This window comes from Phodopus roborovskii, unplaced genomic scaffold (genome assembly GCF_943737965.1).
Source record: "Phodopus roborovskii unplaced genomic scaffold, PHOROB, whole genome shotgun sequence".
In the NCBI taxonomy this organism is placed as follows: Eukaryota; Metazoa; Chordata; class Mammalia; order Rodentia; family Cricetidae; genus Phodopus; species Phodopus roborovskii.
Window position 1 is genome coordinate 3,379,194 of NW_026126480.1, and position 24,544 is coordinate 3,403,737.

General features: G+C 35.1%; 1 protein-coding gene across 2 annotated transcripts in view; it reads left to right on the plus strand.

The window, feature by feature from the left end:
• Positions 1–24,544, plus strand: part of Dlg2 (discs large MAGUK scaffold protein 2) — a 1,341,778-nt gene that overhangs the window by 68,426 nt on the left and 1,248,808 nt on the right. The gene's annotated exons all lie outside the window — the stretch shown is intronic.

The window sequence follows — 24,544 nt, forward strand, 5'->3', positions numbered from 1 at the left end:
ATAGGACACGGGGGATTTCTGGGTCTTGCTGGCTATCATCCTAGCTCAGTTTTGGTAAGAGGGAGATTCTGTCTCAAGAGAATAAGGCAGAGAGTGATGGACAGGACACCTCAAGTCCACTTAGCTTGTCTATATGCAAATATACAATTTATATATAAAATCAGAGATGTACAGAAAAATAGCAAGGACAGAAAGGAAATTTAGGCAGGAACCTGGCATTGAAATAAGAGTGAATAAATCAGTTTGAGTATTTACAAGTGATCTGAATTCAAAATCTATTAAGGGTATTTTCCTTTGAGCATAGTATTCATGTATCTGAAAACATAAACATAGTCTAGTTAAACAATGTCTTGCTGCATGAAAAAGATTACAATGGCAGAAGTTGTAGCATCACCTGTGACTGTGCTGGCTTTATTTATATTGACATGCTTCGTCCTTGAAGAACTTTAGAAGTAAGTACTAAATTCATTGCAATCTTGCAAGTGGAGTAGCTGAGTGAGGATAAAAGAAAAGTAATTTATCCTTTGTCACAGGCAAGTTTCTGTCCTACTTACAAGAACATTTATCTAAGAAAGATGAAACAGGTGGTGATTTACTGTTAAAAGTGAGACTAAGAAGTTTTGGGTGTTATTCCATAGACTGTGGGTGGTTGGTAAAGACAACTTCTACTTTAATGCCTTGTGGGAAGTAGGCTGGAACTCAATTCACCTCATCCTATCAACACACAAACCATAGCTGGGTTAATCCCCCATACTGATGCTACAGCAAACTAGGTCAATAGGATTTTCTATCCCCTGAGGCTGTGAGGCCCAATAACTAGCCTTTGGAGCTCATATGCTACATTTTCTGTACTTCACTCCCAGCCAGACTCTTTGAGGCATTTTAAAATGAGAAGGATCATCTAACTCCAACTGAGATCAAACTCATTAGTATTCAGTCAGCTACCTTTCCTTCTTTGTCTGCAAAAGATCTCCAGGTAACCAAATCTCAACATGCTTCTCTTTGGAATTTTCTTGGGTACAAATATTGCTATGCTTATCCTTCTGGAAGACTTTTCTGTGACTTATAAGACCCAGCACAAGGCTTGATATAGGGTAGACACTAAGTAAATATTTCTTTGGTAAGTAAGAAGACATAACACAATGGTTTGAATTGGAATTGGGATTAATGATATGTATATGATTTTAAAATATTTGTTTTGAGAGAAAGTGGATAGCTATTAAGATGTTTGAATAAGACAAGTAAGTTTTTTAGCTCTTCTTCATTAGTTTCCCAGTCCCCTAGGACAAAATCACCAGTCCATCAGTTCTCCTGTGAGCTACAATGCCAGTAAAAGAACTATCATTTCGCCATTTATACCATCTCTTTAGAGTATAACTTCCTGATAGTCATTGGTTCAATTTGCCTTTTCAAATAGCAGCCGTATCTGTCTGTATTTTAAAAAATAAAGGAAGTCCAGAGAAGATGAAAAGCCTCTTAAAAACACAGATTCAGCAAACCACTGTTCAGAACCCTGTGCTGCAGTTCCACATGGCAAGGGACTGCCTTACCGAACCTCAGATTCTTCACCTGTCACCTGGAAGATAATGACACTTTTTTGTTCAATTCCTATGGTAATTAATGAGGAAAGTGTGCAAACCTGATGCAGACTAGGTGCAATAAAAATCTAATTTCATTTTTTTCTTTCTTTGTACCAAGCGAATAGTTCATACAATAAAATAATAAGTATGACTTATCTAAATTTGGTCTGTGTGGAGGTTCCAGCACTGGGTTACTATGGCAACTTACTTTTTATTTTTATTTTTTATGGAAGGAAATTTTCTTGAGTATTAGTAGTTTTAAAATTAAACTGCTGTGTGGAATAGTTACAGAATATCAGCCAACTTCTTTTTGTGCTTCATCCTCACTAATCCAAATGACTTATGGTGTTTTCATTTCATTTTACAGAAGCATGGGGGCCCAGTAAACACTCCTGTGGAATTATAAACCATGCTATATTTAATTTATTTCAATATAATTATATCAGGTTGGGGTGACAGTAATGTTGCTGCTATTCAAGCATGAGTAAATGAATTCCGACTCCTTCACGCACCACCATTACAAAAAAAAAAAAAAAAAAAAAAAAAAAAAAGCCTGGCATGGACATACATTTCTGTAACTCTGATCTAGTGTGAGAACAATGAGACAGGTAGACCCTCAGAGCAAAAACAAGCAATTGATGAGGACTGGGTTCAAACAGGAGACCATTTCTTAGAAGATAAGGTAGGAGTTGACCAACAAAGAAAGCCAATGTCTATCTTGGCCTGTACATGCACAAACATATATGCATGTGTAATATTCATGCATGTAATACAAACACACACATTTTATGGTAATGCTTCAGTTTTACTGTAGCATAATGTTTTTATTTAGTGGCATTTGAAATAATCAGAAATTATGACTGTTTATTGCTTTCTTAATCTAGAATGGAAAACATATACCACAAATTATGAATCTTGTCACATTCAGACCATGACTGTCTTTTATTAGTCTACTCTTCCTCTGAACACAGAATTACAACAAGAAACTCTTAATGTAGTATGATTTGTGTGTGAGTTTATAACTTATTTTTTCTTTGTTTACTGAAATATAAGCAAGGTCCAGACTTTCATTGAAGCTGCTTAAAGTCCCCCCTGCAATTGTATTATTTGGAGGTCCTAGTGCCTTAGGTCAAGAATCTCTGGAAAGTTTTTACTCCATGGAACTGTTAGCATAGTGTCCTTATGGGGTAATTTGGGCTTTATAATCCCTGACTACACAGAGAAGAACTAAACAGAGTGATGACTTCCCTCAAACTAGCAGCAAGAGCTGCATATTTCCTACAGATGGGCTCACTAAACCTGAAATTTTGTACTCTACATGAGTAAGTTAAAGATAACCATCATATCTCTTAATTAAATGTTTCTGATTTAAGTGACTTGCTTACCACTGTCAAGGCTTTTGCTGGAGTGCAGGTCATGTTCTGATTATTGCTCTGGAATCTGGTGGCATGATATACTGTTTTTAAATATTTGGTGTGTTATTAATATGAACATTTTTTCTATGTATAGACTTCTAAAAGATATAATGCCTTAGAGTACACAAACAAAAACAATCGTATATCCAAACACATCAAAGTGAAACAACAGCAGAATGTCAGAATACAATGAAAGACAGGGAAGGATGACTACATTTAGATGAGCATCATTAAATTGGTAAAAGATTTCTGTCAACCAGAATACTGGTCTCAAGTCAGTGGTGTAAGTCAATATATATATATATATATATATATATATATATATATATATATATTCCTTTAGCTATCATTTCAGTTGAAGTTAAAAAATAAAATAAAAATATTCACAGAGCCTGCCTGAAGAGATGTAAAATAAGGATGATTCATAACAACCACAAAAGTTAGCAAAATACTTTCAAATTCAAAACTGGTTTCACGTTAAGGGTGAAACAAAGAGTGGAACTAATAAACAACAAAATCTTGAAGATAGAGGATGGAGACAGTTGAAAAGAATATTAAAATGATTAGATTCATGGAATTTTCCAGAAAGGTTATAGTCTCTGAATAGTTAATTCTATAAGTATGAGATGTACAACTTATGAGTCAAGGGACAACTGACCTTGGAATTTTACATCTAGATGTTTACTATAGGGAAATTCTCACACGAGTACAGAAGACAAAGGGAAAACAACATTAATAAAACAAACAACAAAAGAAGGGTTCCTGTAGTGTTGTTTATAATAGTATAAAACTGGAGACAAGTAATTATGTTGTTATGTATGTAGGATGGAAATCTATAAGGAAATTAAAATGAAAGAATTAGATTTGTATTTGTCCAAATATAAGCATTTTAAAATGCTGAATGATTAATTACAAGAGAATGTATATGGTGTAAACCAATCTGTGCACATATTTATAAGCCATATGAATATCTTATATGTAGGTATGTGCACATAACAGTCTAAGGGACCTCAGACAGTTGAACCAGGATGTATTCCTGGTGCAAAACAGGACCTTGCGGACACATCACCCATGGAGGGTTACTCCCTTAATCTAGAGACAGGAGAGAAGTCCTAGTCCCTACTTCAAATGACTTGTCAGATTTACATGACCCAATCTAGATGGCATATCCCAACATATGGAGTTGGGGTGTGTGTTGGAGGGGAGGGTGATCAGAGTGCATGTGATGGGGGGAAAGAGTGTAAGAGAGTAGGACGGAGGGAGGGGGAACTAGGATCGACATGTAAGATAAAAAAAATAAATAAATTTTTAAAAATGGTAAGAGGTGTGGATTGAATGCATACCATATTCATGATAAAGTTTTAGGAAAGATTAAGATGACTACATAACACGGTTAAAAAAAAAAATAGAATGTTAACACTAATTCTAGGTGGTGAGTGTGCTGGGGCAAGTCCTATAGTCTTTGCATTTTCCTGTATTGTTTCATTTTATTTAGAAAGGAAGTATATTTTACTTGAAAGTAATATGTCTTAATTGTTCCATATAAGTTTTCTCAAAGCAGTTCCATTGATATTGGGAAATGTCACTTAGTACTGTGGAAAATCACAGAAACTTCCATAAGTAAGAGGTAGTTACTAAGCTGTCAAAACCAATTGTTCAGAAGTAGTGGAGTCTAATTTAAGGGAAATCAATAAATTTGCTGAAGTCTTGAAGACAAAATTTCCTTTCAAGAAGGTAACTTTTATCCCTCCTATTTTTTTAATAAGAGTAAGAAGGTATGTGGCTTCAGTTATTCATCTATTTTCCTCAATGCAATTTTAAAACATTTGCAAGATTATAATTATTAATTGACTAATATTTCTTCCTTATTAGTCTCTGTTCTCAGATTTCTCAAAAAATATCAGTATGCAGTGTTTTCATTCAGTGAGAAGTTGGCTACATTCATGAAAGCCCATTGTCTGGGGAGAGAACAATGGGCTTATTGGACACAGGCATCCCACTGTGTGCTACCATCAGGTGTGGTAGGGGGTTCTTCCAGCAGGTTTGCTAATTTGAAAAGATTTTTCTGATGGAACATCCAGTATATTCATATGCTTGTTTTGGTTGTATGTATCATTGACCCATATAGCTTTTAAAAATCACCTAAGCTCTAATAAAGGTGGTTGCATAAAAGAAGAATTATAAAAACAATACCAATACTTTATGTGATGAAATGTAATATGTATACATTCAGGATATAAACCCTTCTCAGATAGTTTTATTAAATATTTTTGTATGAGCATTGTGTATCACTTGTGTGTGTATATGTGTACATTTATGTATGTGTAAGTTTACATGTATGTGTAGTCATGTGGAGACCAGAGGAGAACCTCAGCTGTCATGCCTCAGATGGCATTCACTTTTTTTTTTGAGTCAGTGTCTCTCAGTGGCCTGAAACTCACTGAATAGGATAGGCTGGCTACCCAATGCATCAGTCACAATTGTGACAATTTCTTGGAGCTTCTATGAAGAACTATTTGTAAAGCAATTAAATAGTCCTTGATATTAATTTTGTCAGTCAGATATGTACATCTAAGTACATATTATACACCAAACACTAAGCTGTGTTCTATAATATATAAATTAACCAGAAAGAAATGACCTTTCCCATAAAAGAATTTGTAATCGAAAGATAAAAGAGAACCTGAACAGATAATCAAAATTTCAGTGATTTTATAAAAGAAATTTCTCTTCTGGAGATGTTGAAAGCCATAATAAAATTGTTGCAGCTTTTTTCTTTCACTTTCATTCAACAACTTCATGGTTTCTGCCAACTAAATTCCAAAACCTCTATTAGGTACCAAAGTAGAGAACAACAACTGTGAACAAGATAGACAATTTACTACTGTTCTCTAGAAAACTTATGGAAGTTTTCTAAGATGATGATACCAAGTCAAGCAAATGAACAAGCATAACCATAGCCAACTGTTGGATACACTCTAAAGGAAATCTTAGATAAATATGATAGATGGCACCTAAAAGAAAGTATGGTCAGGAAGGACTTGTATGAGGAAGTGGCATTTGATCCAAAGCACAGAGAAAGAACAGAGGATAAAAAAAAATCCTATGTAAAAGTGAAGAACTCATTAGTATAAATACTTCAGAACAGGAAATAACAAAATCAAATCTATCTCAATCTAGAGAAAAACAGATCAATGTGGCTTGGTCACAGCATGAAGGTGAATATGTTAATATATGAGCTTGGAGCAGTAGCAATGTGTGTATATGTAGGCATTGAGTCATGAGACAGTTTTGAGATTTGTGGCTATACTCTCTAGTCTTGAGCAAGTGAATGACAAACTCTTCTGCTTCCTCTTTGCTTATCACACTGTTCTAAAATTTAGTTGCTTAACAACCACCTATTTTATTGCTTCTCTCTTGTGTAGGTTTACTGATTTGGCTAGCCATTTCTTTGTCCTAATTCTGAGTCTCTTACACTGCTGCATGCAGAACTAACTAGGTATATGCTTAATTCGAAAGATTGGATCAGATGTTGAAAATGAGGCTTCTGCTCAGTTTGAGGGATTTTCTCTAAGCACCCTTCCAATTGCTTTCAGTATGACCTCACTGGGCAACTCTCAGGTATGTGGATAGAATTCAATACTACAGAGAGTTCAGGGCTCCGTAAAGCATCTAAGCATACAAGTAACATTGGCAAATACTTCTTTTGTATCTTATTATAAGTTCCAGACTATCCCTCTGGCATTGTGAAATAGGAGTATGTGAGAACATGTATTACTGAATGTGTGAGCACTGAATAACATCTAACATGGACTGTCTTCTAGTCCCAAATGACTCTTCTCTACATTCAGAAACATATCTCATTCAATCAAAGCATAAAGCTTAGGCTTAGAATTCCCATGCTACCAGCTAAGCCATTTTTAGTGTAGATAAAGTGTCTTAAATATGAAAACATATGAAACAGGGATAAAAATTACCTGTCTTCTACAAGTAGCATAAAATGGTGAGACAGGGATAGGAGTGCTGTTCAAATACCCAAATTGAAGTTAGGGAGGCACCTAGCATTCACTGGTACCTAATCATTCTAAAAAACATCATATCTAATTAGGCAAATGTCATAACTTCCTTCTTTGGGTGGGGTGCATATAATTTAGGTTGATTAGAAAAGAGTTGTGATCTTTGAGAATAATTTTCTTTAGCTCTAACTCCTATTTTGTGAGCTGCTAGCAACATGATTAGATTCATCATTTCTTGCCCATGAAAAAAAATTATGGATATAAGTGGTTAGTCTCTCATCCTCTATCTGTCTATAATAGTGGTTCTCAACCTTCCTAATGCTGTGACCCCTTAATATGGGTCTTCTTTTTGTTGCTACTTCATAACTGTAATCTTGCTACTGTTATGAATCGTTGTGTAAATAACTGATATACAGGATATCTGATGTGTGACCAGTGTGAAAGGATCATTTGACCCTACAGGTTGAGAACCACTGCTCTATAGGAAGCTGAAAACCTATTTCCTATTTTCTCTTCTTGGAGTACTTAACTATTCCAATATAAATACTACAAAAACTTTTCAGGCTTCTTAAACACTGATAGCCAGAATTTCTGTGTGTTTTGTTTATCATTGTTATCCAGCATATAAAGTTGTGCCTGGCACATAATATGCATCATTTATTTTTTTCATATGTTCAATCATTGCATAATTTTAGGAAGTTGATATAATTCTCCTCATTTTACAGAAAAAGAAACTTGAACATAAGAACAGTCAGATTCACCCAAGAAACAAACACATTGCAGACCCATACATCTGCATTTCAAGTTCCCTATTATTTTAATTAACCCATTCTTCATTCCCCAAGTTAAGTTCCATCTCATGATCACAGATTTTCTGAGAATATTCTAGTTTTGACTCTTAGGCATAATTTTAAAAAGCAACATAATAGTAATTGGTGTTTGATTAAGTCTGTGATTGAAATAATAAAATCTGTGCTTGCTTCTGTGGAAATTCTTTCTCTCTTAAAATGCAACTGTTCTTTAAAAATGCATTAATATGTATATTTTTTGATTTACTGCCATTTGCATATTGATAAATTCATTTTGCAATTAATCCAATCAAGAAGAAAAGTGTTCATGTAAGTAATACATTAAATGATAAAACTACAAATATATTTTCTAACATATACTAAGCACATTAAATCTATCACTATCATAAACACTTACCTGTGTATTAGGGTGATAATATGTTGAAAGATGGATTTAAACATGTGTATATACATATATAAATACATATAATTAACTACTATATTTGTTCTTTTAATAATCATTTTGCATGTACATGGGAATCTGTATGTATATTAATATACATAGATTCCCTTCATACAGATTTTATGTTTACATATGTTTTAGTATATAACGAGAATATATCATATACACATATATTAATACATATCTATTAATATATGCCTCAATTATACAAGTAAATTATTATGTTGTAGGTGGGTTGAAAACATATAATATGTTGGGGATTGTATTCTTAATACTCTGCTCATCAAAGTCACTATTAGATACATGGATGAAGAAACTGAGTCAGGTAACATTATGTAATGTTAAATAGTGAGTGAGTATTAGAAAAGGAATTTAAGAATAAACAAATTTATTGTCTTACTTTAAAAAAGCTTATCAAGCCAAAGTTGATTGATTTACAAATACCTAGAAATACTTAGTGTATATAATTTGGAGGATTTGAATATGTGCATACTGCTAAAATAGTTACCATGATCAAAGTAAAAAGGGTAGCCATCACCTTCATTCTTCTTCCTCCTCTTCTTTTGTGGCAAGAACACATCATTTCAGATCTATCTTCCCAAATGCTTTGCTAGGACATGCAGGTTATCTAATCACCAGTACTATATTATATGGCAGATCATTGGAATTGTTTTCTCCTGCATATAGAGGTTCTATATAGTATTCAGCAACATTCCTTATTCTTGTTATGAAATCTAGTATAATTATCAAAGCCCTGCCATTTACATATCTTTTCTGAATTGTTTGCCTTGTGTATGTATTTGGTGTTTGATCATAGAACTTATTTTGTAAAATAAGCTGAATCTGTAAACACACACATATAATGATACATGCAAATAGCATGCACACACACACACACACACACACACACACACACACACACACACAGACATAAACACTGCTGTTCTAGATACAAAGAATACCTCTGTCAACAGAACAGGTAAAATAGTCAGCAAAGTACTCATGGTATTAATAGAGTGCTTTGCAAAGTTTTCAAAACCTATTAAATCCAAATTGATATTTTACTTTATTTTCCATTTTAAATATTTGAAATTAGGCCAATATTAAAAACACAGCTCTGAGCGTTATGGGAAAACACATAATATTTAAGCCTATACTTAGGACAAAGTGTTGAAAGATGAACGTTAATGTTGTTTCTTGCTTTTCCTCTTCTACTTACTAAACAAACAGGTACAGCAAAAGCTGGACCATTCTTCCCCTATACATACCATTGTTTCTTCTCATTTCCTCCATACACTTATGCTCTATGCTCACCTAGGTGCTATCATTTCTATAAGCATTACCCAAAGTAGCATCAGCAGGTTGGTCAGCAGGATAATCAATAGATTCCTGGTATAATTCATCCCTCTGAAGGACTTCCACAGAGTAGTCATATAACACAATTAATACCAAGTGATGCATACAGAATAGTGGCTTTCAAAGCTTTACCCAAGGGACCAGACCAGCATCTTGCAGATCTCCTGGGGGCTTGTAAGAAATGTAACCTTTGAGGCCCATAACCACATTTACTGACACAGAATTTGAGTCAGCTGCTTAGGTCTTAGCAAACCCTCGAGGAGATTTTTATGCATGCTGAAGCTTGATACCAGTGATGTGAGAACATTTACACAATAAGCAAGGAAAGTCTATTGAGTGATTAATGTAATTTTTAATCAGGAAATTAAAGACTGTGACATTAACTAAGCTTCTATTATAAGCCAGACACCTGACATTTCATTTAATTCACATAACCTCATTAGGTACACATTAGGATATTCCCATATTACAAATTACCATGCCATGGACCTTCACTGAAGGTACTGTCAATAATGAGCCTCCCTCACAGCACAGTCAAACTGTTTGTGAGTAGTTCCCAGGGTGAGGTCCCATGTCTGCGTGGGAAAATACTACTCTACCAGTGGGGATCTGCTGGGTTCTAAGGAGAGGATTCTGTCTTTATCTACTTATTCCCAATCCAAGACAGATTAAAGCAAATAGGAGCACATCAAGGTATGTATCAAATAAGCAAAAAACCATTAAAGTATTAATGAGGATTCAGGGGAACATACATTCATGTTGGTATTGTGAATCATTCAAACCACCCAATAAAAAAATGTATTTTGGAACTAAAAATGCCTATATTCCTCACCGAATAATTTCATTTTTATGTACTAACACTCAAATATTTGTATAGTGATTCTTGAAATCACAAAATGTTTGGTATTGTCTGCCTATTTCTTCCTCCCCAAGTGATTATGAATAAGATAAACAGAAGGTACAGAATGAATGCAGTTTGTTACTAGGGAGTGGCTTGACTTGAAGGTGTCCCAAATAAAGGGAAAGGGCTGCAAAGTGCTCCTAATTTGCTTTAAGAGTATCTACCTGGGGTCTTGAGAGTCCCAGTGGCTAAAGTATATGCCACCCTTCCCAAGGACTGAGTTTGATTCCAACTTGTGAGGGCTTACAACTACCTATACCTTCAGTTCCAGGAGGTCTGACACCTCTCACCTCTGTAGGTACCTGAACACACACACACACACACACACACACACACACACACACACACACACACACACTTTAAAAATAAAATTTAAAAAGTCTTCCTTGATCACCCATGCATCTTCTTAAGTTTTCCATGGCTTCCACCTCAGCTACTCAAGAAATTTCTCTATTTCAGCTGTAATCTTTGCATATTATGTGGAATTGCTCTCTATTTAAATTCAGGACTCATCTATATGAACATGTATGAATTGTAGTCAAGTTTTTCCAGTGTCATTCATTTAAAATGCTTTAATTTGTATAAATATATAATTGAATTATATTTTTATAATGTGCATGGTCAATACCTCAATATAGGGAGTTTTGGTTTTTGCAGAGTCTTTTGAAGCACAAACTGAGCCTAAAGTTGCTATGTAGTTGAGGATGGTCCTGAACCTCGGATTCTCCTAATTGTACTTTCCAAGTTCTGAGATTAATAACATATGGTACAACAGTCAGTTTTATTAGGAAGTAAACTAATAAAAAAATAATGCCAGTGTTACATAACACTTGCATCAGAAAACCAGGACACAAATGAGTTCTAACAAGGAGAAAAAACTCTACACAAAGATTACAAGATTTTTTTTTTCTGGACCTTTGCTATAAGACCCTTGAGTGCAAATTCAATCTGTCTTGTTTTGGCTGGCCCTAGGAAAAGATAAATACTTGAGAGAACAATGGTGGGAGGAGTTAAATGTAAAGAAGTAATGACAATGTATAGAAGTACATAAGGACAAATGGCTTAAAGTTCCTCTCCTCTGATGTTTCCTGAAATCCTTGAATCCTTGTTTGACTTTAATGAGCATTCTTTGATAATGTTCTTAATCTCTCTGAAAAGTAGTTTTCTAATTTACAAAATAAAGACAGAATCCTATCTATACTTAATGTCACTGTTGAGTAATTTTAATGAAAGAAGTGACCAGCACATCAGCTTGTCACATTAGTGCCCTCTATTTATTTCTTATCACTTTCCTTGGTAATAGGAGGCTTTCCATATTATAATAATAATGTAGTATTTATGTTATTGATAAATCTTTGGCTAGGTATTAAATATTTTATACTGCTCCATGTTTTCAGACACCCCTGTGTAATTATTACCAATTCCCTGAAAATAATCTTGTCAAACTCATCTTTTGTTTCTTCTCACAGATAATGAAAAAGCTAAACTTACAGATACTGAGTAATTGCCTCAAGGCAAGTCACTGAAACAGAATCTAAGAGCAGGATATTTGAGTTCAGGTTCTTGCTGTCCTGCATCTTTCTTCTCAGCTTGTGCAGCCATACCAAAAGTCTTCATTCTGTTTTAGAAGCAAAGATGATTTAAGGAGCTAGGGGAGTTTAAGATCATTTAAATTTTGCCATTAAACATTTTATTTTTGCAAGTATAAATCAGAAAAGAGCTGGCAACCACACATCCATTTGGATCAATCTTTACTATGATTTACACAATCACCTTCTTCAATCTGTATTCACTGATTATATATCATTAAAATGCATTTAATGTAATAGCCCTTTAAACAGATGGCTGCCTTCCAGGCAAGCTTTAGTGTCGAAGACTATGCTCACTAGGATAATTGCTATATAATAATAATAACAGTAATAATGAAGATGGTATTGTTATACATTTCTTGAGTGTAAGCTATTAAGCTGTGCTTATATACATTGTATAAACTGTCACTCAATTTCTATACTACCATATAAATTTTGTCATATTCATTTTTTGGTAAGGAATCTTACGTGAGAAAGCTACGAAAAATTTTCTACATCCAAAAGTCAACATAGAGAGATTAACTGCAGGCTTACCCCAAGTGCTAAACTTCTGAACATTACCCATATAAATATTGATTGAAGGCTATCTGTATGTTTGGCCTTGAAGGTAAAGAAATTTCCAAATTAAGACATTTATGAGTCCTTGGATCTTAAATATGCATCTAACTCTAGCTTAAAGGACCTAGAATGAATTTTCCAGATAATGGTCAATGGAATATGAGTTTCTGTGCTTTTTACTTTAATTGTAAAAGAAATCTAAACTAATTAGGAAATAACTGCACATCTTTGGCCAATATGCATTATATAAATTAGGTTTACAAAGGTAATGAAAAGTTCCCAATTTACTGGATAACAAACTTGGCTTTCTTCAAACTGCTTTTATTAGTACCCTCCAGGACACCAGTTTTACTGAAGAATGGGTTGGGAAGTTTTTGGCTTACAGAAATTCTTTATAGTTTCTGTCATTGTTACTTTATTCTGAGAAAATAACAACATTTGCATTTGTACAGAAATCTGCATTTCCCACAGCATGTATGAAATTTCCCTCCTCTTGAGAGCATAGTCGGTTTGAATTTCCAAGGCTCCATCGTCAGTATTACTACCTTTACATCTATTTCCCCCCAAATAGTGTGACTTCCCTCATAGTTTTGCCATCAGTTTTGCCCATGGTATCCCCTTTCTGTCAGCCTCCCATTTTGCAACTGTGGAGAAATAGTTGTGGGTTTTAATTAGGCTACACAATATACACAGGACATTTCAAGCAATAGAACATAAGGATTAATGTTAGATAGGGAACTTCGGTTTACCCTGATGGTAGTCTGTGAACAAATAGAAGAATAAACAAGAATGCATATTTTCCCCAAACACTTTTCTTAAGGGAAGGATGATGGGTAGCGAAGTGTAATGCTGCATTTGATTTTAAACTTTTAGGTAAGTATTCCAGAATTTCAGTTTAGAAATAATTAGAATAAATTTCCTGTCCTCATCACATGTGAACAAAATGCTGTTGGCCTGATATTTACAAAGTAAAGACTGGTGTTCCAAATAGTCATTTGATTGTATTAGAAATGACTTCTTCTGTTCTCTATAAAGTCCATACCAAAAGCTATAGCTATAAAATATATGAACTGTAATTTAGTTCTAGAGAAGTGTATTTGTTACCTTCTGTGAGGAATATTCTTCATTGTGTGTGCAGTCCATTTTAAAACAGTACAGAGAGCTAAATTAATGGGTGGTGGGGACTGTATAGTGTTTGTTTCTTCCTTATCACACCTTTCTTTATAAGTATGTACATCACTCCGCACATATTTCCATGTAGAGGTATAGAGCTGTTCCAGAAAACCCACGTACCTACTCCTGGAAGAGCCAGTAGTGTGTTCTTCAAGGGAAGCATCATTTCATCCTGTTTAAGATGGATTTCAGTGGAAGAACTCAAACCTTTTTCTGCTTGTGGCTGGGAAACAATCTTCCATTATCTTAGTATGGATTCATAATAAACTGGCTGAGGTAATAACAGGTTGTTCCTTCCCAAGGACAAGAAAAATGAAGCCAAGAGAAGTTCAGTAATAATATACCAAAGAATTGCCAAGGTCAGTGTCCAAGCCTAATATGGTCTAAATCACAGTCTGAGAGGTACATAAAACATACATGTTTGATACATTAAATGTATAAGACAAAAAAAAAAGTCAGTGCCTCTTCCGTTTCTTATATGACAGGCAGTAAATAAGTATCCTGCTGAGGTAGGTCTCAGACAATGAGCAGATACTGCCTTTCATATGTCTCTGCCTATGAATTCATTAGCTCAGTAAAGTCAGCAGCTTCAGCTGGTCTGGCAAATGGACTTGTGAGTAGGAGACACTCTGTAGCACAGAGGAAAATCAATCCCAGTTTGTCCTCAAAAACTCTAAAGTTTGCTAAATAGGGAAAGATTTCAATCTCCTTCACTGGGAGGTAAGATTAATTGGGAGCTGATTTATAAAATCCTTTCATCATATATTTTGAAAAGTTTGTCTTTGTCCATTGAAAAGCATAGCCATCATTCCAGTTCAACAATGAGTGTGTTTTATGCCCATGAAGGGGCCTTTCATTTCATCTGTGGATAATATGCCCTGGCAAGAAAGAGCCTGAGATGCATACAGAAAATGCTTGTAAAAGTTGCTGAGCAAAATCAATGTTAGTAGTTTAATCACGTATGTTAAATGCTGTAGACATAATCCAAAGAGGAGGGAAATTGTTTTCTGTATTGCAAAACTTAAGCATTTTTTTTGTAAGTGTAAGAACATTGTTTTCAGCAGTGTTTTGGGTTTCAAATTTAAGTCTGTACATAACATAAATAAGTAATACAGTGAAATATAATCATCCATAAATAAAATCAGAGTGTATGTCACTGACTCTACAATGTGTTATTACTTATTTATGACGGTCTTTCAGGCCTAAGGATTATTGCAATTATGTAGATGTTGACTAAAATATTGCTTTGTTTCATTGTGTTTATTCTGCTTCATGTTTCTTAGTCCTTGGTCCTATCTTCCAAACTGTGACTGTCCCAGAAGTTGTGCCTGTTTCATAGCGTAATTAAGTTCAGAATCATTTGGAAGGTCTGAAAGGACATTTCTAAGACTTCTGTTGAAACTGTACTTTTGTCTTTCTTCACTGAAAAGCATGTCTTTGTAATACATATACACTGCACTAAATCTGAAGGTATAAAATCGACTATTTCAGAATCTAAATTAACACCACATGACCAGAGTGCTTCAATTAGCATATTTCCAGGCTGATGCTGACCTAAATTTTGTCTCCAATAATACTTATTTGTCTTTTCTCCCTGAGCTGTCCCTGAAATTCTTTGTTTTGATAAAGTTTCTGTGAGTTTAAAGAAGTTTTGAGAAAAGTCTGAGATCATTTTTCAGTGGTAGAATACTTTTCTAGAGTGCATGAAACACTATATGACTGTCAATATTGAAAAAGAATTAAATTAAGATAACAGTAATAACATCAACAAACAAACAAGACTAAATTAAATAAGAAAGAGAATGAAAACATCCATCATACCTAGGGTACCATCAGGTAACACATATTTGTTTCTGTGGCAATATTGCTTCATCCCAGTTTTTTAATTTTTTTCTGCAGTATGGGGAACATTCAAAGAGTACCTGGATTTTAAAAAGATGAATAGTTGAATTAATGAGGTTATATTCTTTTTTTCCTCAACTCCATTCCAAGCTCTCCAAGATCAGTCAGTTGCTGTGTGCTGTTGGACTCCGTATGTCCCATGACATTGCCTTGTAAAGACAATTAAATTCTTTTCTATGAGGGTGAACCCAAATGAGCACCTGTTTTTACCTTCTATTTAGACACTAGAGGGGCTACATTATAAAATCAGAGAGTACAAGCAGCTAGGAACATGATGAATACATTAGACAATACAGAGAGACTAGAATAGTGATCTTATGAGGATCAATGGTATGACAGGCAGACGATTTTTAACATTATTTGCATTCTCTTCTATAAAGAAAAGAGAACAGAGTTCAGAATCAGATTCATGACTTTATTTCCTGCTTGTTATATGATCTTGGGTGAGATTTTTGATTGCTACTCTCCCATTTACCCAACACACAAAGTAAAATAGAAATACAGTACATGGCTTAGTTCTAAGAACTTAATATGACATGACATAGGTAACACATTATTACCTGTTTTTTACTCCTCAGTGAAGATCTTGGAGGAGAGAAGGAGTAGATAAGCAGCAGCTATATAAACAGATAACATAGAAACAACATGCACTAAAAGATTCCCATGTCTGGGCCTATGTGGTATCTGCCTTACCGTTTTAAATGATCTTTATTAACTTAACCTAATGCCTTTCTTCATCCTCATCCTGCCAGCCTCTGGAGAATTTGGGGTAGCAAGTTGGTTTCACACACATCAGAATCCCACAGCTTTGTAACCTTCACAAATATATGTTCTCAAAAGACAATTTTCTCAGGAGACCATAGTTTCTCTTTGTTGTTTTTATTTAAAATACTTCATAAATTGCTTCCTTTTTCAAAATTAAATGAAGAGAAGGGCAAGTATAATGCTTGCTATTATTAATGATGTCAGTGTCAACATTTCAGATGAAAGACTCTTAATTTCTTCATTTTTATAAGTTTTCAACTGAGGAATTTTGAGAGTGTATATAACGGTATTGCTATGTGTTACAAAAGTTCTTGTTTTTCATTAACCAAGATTATTTTTAATCATGAAACAAAGATAAATATTGTCTTATGATTTGAAGAGTAAGGTGTTCTGTGGCTAACCACAGTTGCTACCTGCAACTGTAGATAATAATAATGTGGGCAGCAAATTCCCTTCATTTTCATAAATTACCATGCAAAGTATTGGGTATCCTTATGTTTTCGTATATACATTTTCCTACTCATTCTCTTCCCCCTATTACTCTCCTCCACACACCTCTTGAGGATATTTTCTTCCTTACATAGACTCCTCTTGAACTTCACTACCGCATGTATCCCATTGCTCTCTCTCTTTACTCCCTCTCCCCTTTCCACAAAGTTCTCTTTCTCCTCTCAGGTCCCCCTTCCTAGTTTCCTGACCCATATGCATGCCTTCCAAATAAGTAAATATATATTCATAACATACTCATGCTTACACATAATAACATGTATACAAATTTAACTCAGTGTTCTGCATATGAAAAAAATGTGGTATTTATCTTTTGGTGTCTAGCTTATATTTTTTAATATAAATCATTTCCAGTTCAATTTTGTTTCCTAGTAATCATATAACTTAATCTTTCTTATGTCTAAGTAAAATTTTATTGTATATATCTCATTCTCTATTTCCAGTTGTCTGGTTACATGTATCTATGATGATTCTGTTTCTAGCTATTGTGCATAGTATAGCCAGAGTGATCTGAATACACCCAGGAATGGTACAGCTGTCATATGGAAGTTATGTGTTTAAGATTCTAGAGGAACATATTTCTGATTTTCTTTTGAGAAATATTTCTTTTGAGAAATATTAGCATTAGCTTTTCTTTCAGTGTTTGGTAGAGTTTCACAGTGAATCTCTCTGGCCTCAGACTTTCCTTTGGGTGAGACTAAAAGACTACATCCATCTCCTTGCTTGTTAGAGGTTTGTTTAAGTTGACTATAGCTATTTTATTAATTTTGGTAGGCTCTATATATTTAGGATTTAATTTCTTATAGATTTTTAAGTCCCTCCCTCCTCTTCTCTTTCCACCCCTCTCTTTCTTTCATTCCTTTCTAAGAATATAAGCTTTATAAATATTTCCTGGTATGTCTCTGCCTTCCTTTGAAGTCAATTATAACAACTTTCTTTTATCTCTAATTTGATTAATTCTTATCTCTTTTGGTTAGTTTGCATATGATTTTTATAGTTTTTTTTATTTTTTCAAAGAATAAATTATCTGATTCTGTGTATTATTCTTTTAGTCTATGTGCATGAATGACTGCTCTAATATTTATTATTTAATTTGGATTTGGGTTGGTTTTGTTTTTCTAAAGGCTTCAGGGACATCATTAGGTTATTTATGTGGGATCTTTCTGATTTTTTACTGTAAACAGTTACAGCTATGAACTTTCCACTTAGAGCAGCCCTACCTCTACCACAGAGGTTTTGGAATATGCTATCATGTTTGTTCAATTCTAAGAGGTTTCTTTTAGTTTGTTCCTTGATTTCTTTAACAACACAACATTCACTCAGCATGCATTGTTTACTTTCCAAGTATTTGTGTAGTTTCTGTGATTATTCTTTCTTTTGACTTTTAATTCATCCCCTGAGACTGTGATAAAATAGAAGGAATTATTTCAGTTCTTTTGTATTTGTTGAGTCTTCCTTTGTGGTCCACAATGTAATGAATTCTAGAGAAGCTTCTATCAGCTGCTGGGAAGAATGTGTGTCTGCATCTCTTACATGGAATATTTTATACATATTTGACAAGTACATTTGTATGCATATAATTTAACTCTGAAATTTCTTTGTTATTTTCATTTGGATGACCTATATAAAGATGACAGGAAGGTATTACAAATATCTTGACTGTTATTTATATGCACTTTTGTCATTCACTCGATAGGCTTTCATTCTTTGACTCTCATTCTGTAGGTGTCAATGAATTATATTTCTTGGAGAGAGCTGACAGGTTTTAGACTGTATTTAGATCACATCCACTTCCCATTTCCTTGCCAATTCCTTATGGACCTTTAATCCCCCCCATTTCCTCCTCATTGTCCTCCTCTTCTGAGCACTAGTCACTTAGTTCTTCCTGGATGTGCATGGACATAGTTCACAACCCACTGGAGCATAGACAACTCTTGCATTTTAATCTAAGCTATTAGATTGCATCTTTTAGTACTGAGCTGAGAGGAACATGCTACATCCTATACTTTTGTTTATTTTTGTTCTGAATTCTTGAATTATCTCTCCTTCCTTCACTGTCAATATTAGTAGTATGCTGTGTTAGACCTAACAGGTTCCCTTCTAGCTGTCTTTTTTTCATCAGTTTCTCTTGTGAAATTTATTCCACCTCTTGTCTTAATACTCCCCCATCTTCTTCCTCTGTATACAGTGTTACTTTAAATATTTTCTGCAGTGCTGGCTTGATTGTCATAAATTGCCATTATTTGTGCTAATATTAAAATGCTCTTATTTCTCTATCAATGTCAAAAGATGGCTTTATTGGATCTGATGATCTTAGCTATAGGGCTAGTGGTTATTTACTTTCAGAGCCTGGATCCATTTGTGGTATTTGTTTGTATGTCCATGTATGTATGGTAAAGCATGCCTATGCACGTAGCTGTGAAAGTTAGAAATAAATATCAGAAGTGAAAGAGAGAGGTATGTTGTAAAAGAGAGTATGTATAAATGAGAGGAAGTGGGTGTGTTTCAGGTATAGTTCTTGCAGATACATAATAATAGAGCATGTTTCCTTAGTAGTACTAATAATATTTAAAATAATAAAGAGATCATAACAATAAAGAAAATGTTATAAATACATGAATAGAAAGCACTACACAAAGGCCTATTCTGGCAAGATACAACTAGAATAAAACAAGATATAAATGTGTAAATAATAGAAATAACTATTAAAGTATAACATAATATAAGAGACCTAACATTAGTCAATTGTTCTTCTTATTTGAGAGGAGTGTGGTATCTTTCACCCCTTAGGGTGTTGTTTTGTTTTGTAGCAGGCACTACTGTGATCCCCACTAAATCTGGCAAGAATAGCAGTGTGGAACTTCCCTTTCTTCAGAACTTCCTTGTGTGAGACCCCACCTGTCAGAATTTTGTCATCAGTGCTCTGGTGCCTTAGCCTTTCAACAGGCTTTCTTGAAAGAGGTTCTGAGGGGTGTGGAAGGCCTGCTCATACTTGTGTTTTATCTTTTTCTGTGGATATTCCTTCCTAGCCAGATGTTCTCTCCCTTCTCTCTCTCTCTCTCTCTCTCTCTCTCTCTCTCTCTCTCTCTCTCTCTCTCTCTCTCTCTCTCTCTCTCTCTCTCTCTCTGTGTGTGTGTGTGTGTGTGTGTGTGTGTGTGTGTGTGTGTGTACACGTGCGCACATGCCTGCGGTGCCTACTTCAGCACACTTCTTTTGCTCCAATCACTTCCAAGTACAATTTGGCTTGTCAGTGGTGAGAATGGTAGCTCCTCATGCTACTTACCATGGAACACACCAAGTTGCTAGCTTCCATGCTGGTATAGTCTTAACAGCTACTGCTACTTGGTTGCATATCCTCAGCTGGGTCAGTCTCTCTCAAGCTTCATGTTTGTTTGTTTGTTTGTTTTTTTAATCATGTCTACCATAAGAGAAAACAATATACATTTGGAAGATACTGCTGAGGCCATAGTGATGTCAGGAGCATACAGGTTTCCCCAGGCCCCAACTGGCAGCTGTTTCTCACTGATGCTGCATGGAGAAATTTGTCATTACCACACTGCTAATTTCTATTTTTGTTCAGCCCCTTCTCTCACCAGAATAAGGTCTATTTGTTTTTATAAGTCCATCTTTGTAAGGAGTATGGGTTTTCCTCCTGACACCTGGTCTGGTCCTGCCACCGCTGCACCAGCCCCAAACAATACACTGAGACTCTGTATTAGATATAATTCTGTTGGCCAGGTACTTGTTTCTTATCGGCTAGCTCTGTCTAAAGTATTAACCCATTTCTGCTGATCTATGTATTTCTCTTACAGGGGAGCCGGCAGGCATACTGCTTCCTCTCACTCTCCATCTTGGCTCTCCTTCTTTCCTCCTTGTCTCCTAGTCCCGCCTATCTATCTTGCTTTCCTATTGGCCAACAGTGCTTTATTCATTAACCAGTATGAGAAATATATATACATAATGGCATCTCCCATCACATCTTGACTTTTTTCTTCTACTGGGCCAGCAGTACCTTGAAGCCCATCCTCTTCCCTTGCATGGTCCAGGACATGTCCAGGACAGAGCCATCTGCAACTAAGCCTTGAGATGGAATGTCTTTGTCTTGTGCCTGCTCACTGACACAGCTGTGAACAATGAAGGCAAGTACTTTGCATTCTGAAGTAAAGTGGGGAGGGGTTGCTTTTATTTCTCCATATGACAAGAATTCACTTCTCAGCAGGAAGACAAACTTAGATGAACTAGAAACCATTTTCAGTCCTTCCCACATGACTTTAGCACTCTTTCATTCCAGAACTTTCCTGTTTGCTTTCAGTTTCATCCACCACATACAAAGTATATGAGACTTGCTATCCTCATTTCATTAGACAGAGGCAGAGAGCTTTTGGATTTTTCCTCACAGGAAGACACAATATTTTCAAATTAGGTAATGCTTGCCATAATAGCTTCCTCATGCTAGAACAGGCCATGCTGCACTCATGAAGAAAACTCTCCAGAGATAGTATGCAGACTGTGTCACTTCCTATCCTTGATACCTTGGAAATTCCTCTCCCTGAGCACTAGGACAATTATCTGTAGAATAGAGACAGAAAGGAGAAGAGGGTAAAATTAAACATCACTAAATGCAACACTTAACACATTTTAAAAAAATGTACTGAAACCTGATGTGAACATAATCTTAGCATGTGGGAGGCCAAGGCAGAAGATTGCTGAGTTCAAGGGGAACTTGAGCTACAGAATGAGTTCAAGTTCAGCATGAAGTATATATACACACAATTCTATTTCAAAAATACAAAAATATACAAGTAATACATGAATTATCATTTGATATTTATATCTTATCTGTAATGACATATGCTTCCACTGATGTTTTCTCTGTGGTTAGTAATCATTAGTAATCAATTATGAGGATTTATAAGCTGACTCACAAATCCATCATTTATATTTACATAATGATTGAAAGAATCACACATTCTAATCCTTGTTGTAAACTTGAGTTTGGATATTTGACTCAATTTATTTTCAACTGTTCTAAATTTATTATAGAAAATTAGTTTTAGAATAGAGCTATATAATGTTGTTACAGTAATGATCTGGAATATGCCACAAACCACTTGTGTTCAAGGCTTGGTACCAGCCCAAGCACTATAGAGAAGTGGTGGGAAGAGAGGATGGAAGAAACCTAGAGTTCTTTTGGATGAGGGTGGTTGAGCCTTCAAAAGGAACCGTGAGACCACAGTCACTTCTTCTCCTTCCTCTCCTCTTTGCTTTCTGGTCATGAGGGCCAACCATACTACATTGGAACCTCAGAAACTACATGCCAAAATAACCCTTCTCCTTATAAATTTTTTATCTCAGTTATTTGTCATAATAGAAAGGTAGTGAACACAAATAAGTATGCATGTGTTTGTGTGTGAGAGAGAAAGAGAGAGACAGACAGAGATAGAGAGAAACTGGCAGAGAGAGGGAGGGTCTTACTGGCATTTATTAGGAACCCATTTATATTAATTGCATTCCATGTCACATCTTCTTTTTATCATCAACAACCTTGTGAAAGAAAGGGTTGTTTTTTACTTTGGAAATAAAAAGGGAGCTATAGTTCACATGGACTTGGAGGTTATCAAAGTTCAAACAAGGCTTAAGTAGGTAGGAATAAGACAGCCCTGTTTTCCTGCTCCAAGTGTGGTCTTTCCACTTCATCATTGTGTCTCTCTGTGTCCAAGAATAATATAAATGTCACTTTATTGTTCTTGATCATTTGAGTTAACACAGAATGAAAACTTTATCCAAAATCATAATGGCATGTAACATTAAAAGCATCTTATATTATGGTGCATGTTCATTATGGATTATTATCTGAATGGAGGCTGGAAACAGTCCCTATGTTGGACTGTAAAACCTTTGGATGGTCAGAATAATAGCAAAGATAGGCACAAAAATCATTCTTAAAGTTTTTATCCAAAAGTGGCATTCCACTTCTGCACATATGATGTTATTCAAAACTAATCACATGGTGAAGTTCAACAGAAAAGCCAGAAATTACTTGGAAATACTAATAAATCCAGCACAGCATTCTGTTTGAGTTTTTAATTTCCCTTTAAATGCTTCTGTAAGTATATGTTTGTATCTTCTTTACCCAGATATCACTAATAGTTGAAGACAGCATGAGCGACATCAGAGATCTTCAGCCAGGAGCTTAGGACTCACCATTGATTTGGCCTGTCTAGTGGACTACTGCATTATTGGAAATTGATACTACATCAATTGTGTTGGCAGCATCAAGACAAGGTGTCTTACTATTTGCCAAATCCATTTCTGTAGCTGCTCTAAGCCTTTTTTTCTTAAGGATAATCAACAAATAACAGTTCAAGAAATGATTATTCTACATTTTTCCTGCAGCCAATAGAGCTGAAATTGTATTTTGGCGATGATGTACTGAGCTAGAACTGCATGTTCATTTTAAACCAAGCTAATGCAAAGAGAAGTTCATTCAGAGCTTTGGCTTCTCTACATCATTTTTTTTTCTACTACTTTCACTAAAGGTGAACTTCATTGGCTTAATCATCAGGTTAATTGTAACAAGTTAAGTGCAAGACATATGGGAGTTAAAAGGAGAGTAAAACCAGGGACAAATCTTTGAAGTTTTTTTTTTCTGCCAGTATTCTTTCTTACCTTGATATTTGTAGCTGCTTAAGCCTTTAAAATAAAGCCATTCTTCCTTTTACTGTCCTTTCCCCTATTCTAACTTTGGTTTCCATACCTCAGACCTTGAACACAGTAAAAGAATCTCTATCTCTTTTTTTATTTCGTCTCTAGGAAGCTATTAGAGGTAGAGATTTTCTCTCTGTCCCCAGTAGCTTCCTCTGTCCTTATTCATGAATGGTTTTGAGAAGAACTCTATGGCTTTAGGAATCAAGGTTATAGACTACCTCATGGAACATAGACATAGGGTCTTTGTATGAGAAATATTTTTTAGAACAATCTCACTTCCTTCACTCTTTTAAATCTTGTCTGGCCCTGTGAATTCAGTCCTTTTAGTCTGTAGTTTCATTAAAATATGGCTATAAAATCTTTGATTCTTTTGCCTTAAATTTTGACATATTAAAGATATTTGAGAATATGCATGTAGCATATTGTTGGATTATGTGGCATAAAAATAAAATTAAACCTGTGTGCTAACCAATCAGTAGAAGAATTTGAATCTTGTAGCAGTCAGCTTTTCATCGAGATCACCAATTTACAGAAGAGGATAGACTGACTGCTTATTGTCTTAGAGGGTTCAGTCTATCGTTGCTCAGGTCCATTTCTTTTAGGGCAAATGATAAGTGGTACCTAAGTGTTGGGATACATGATAGAAGATGTTTTGTCAAGTTTCTGTGGATAGAGAGAAAGGGAGAGAGACAGAGAGAGAGAGAGAGAGAGAGAGAGAGAGAGAGAGAGAGAGAGGAGACAGAGATAGAGACCAAGAGCCACCTCTCCTGTGTTAGTTCAAGGGCACACACCTAAAACCTCTACAAGGTTTGATTTTCAGAAG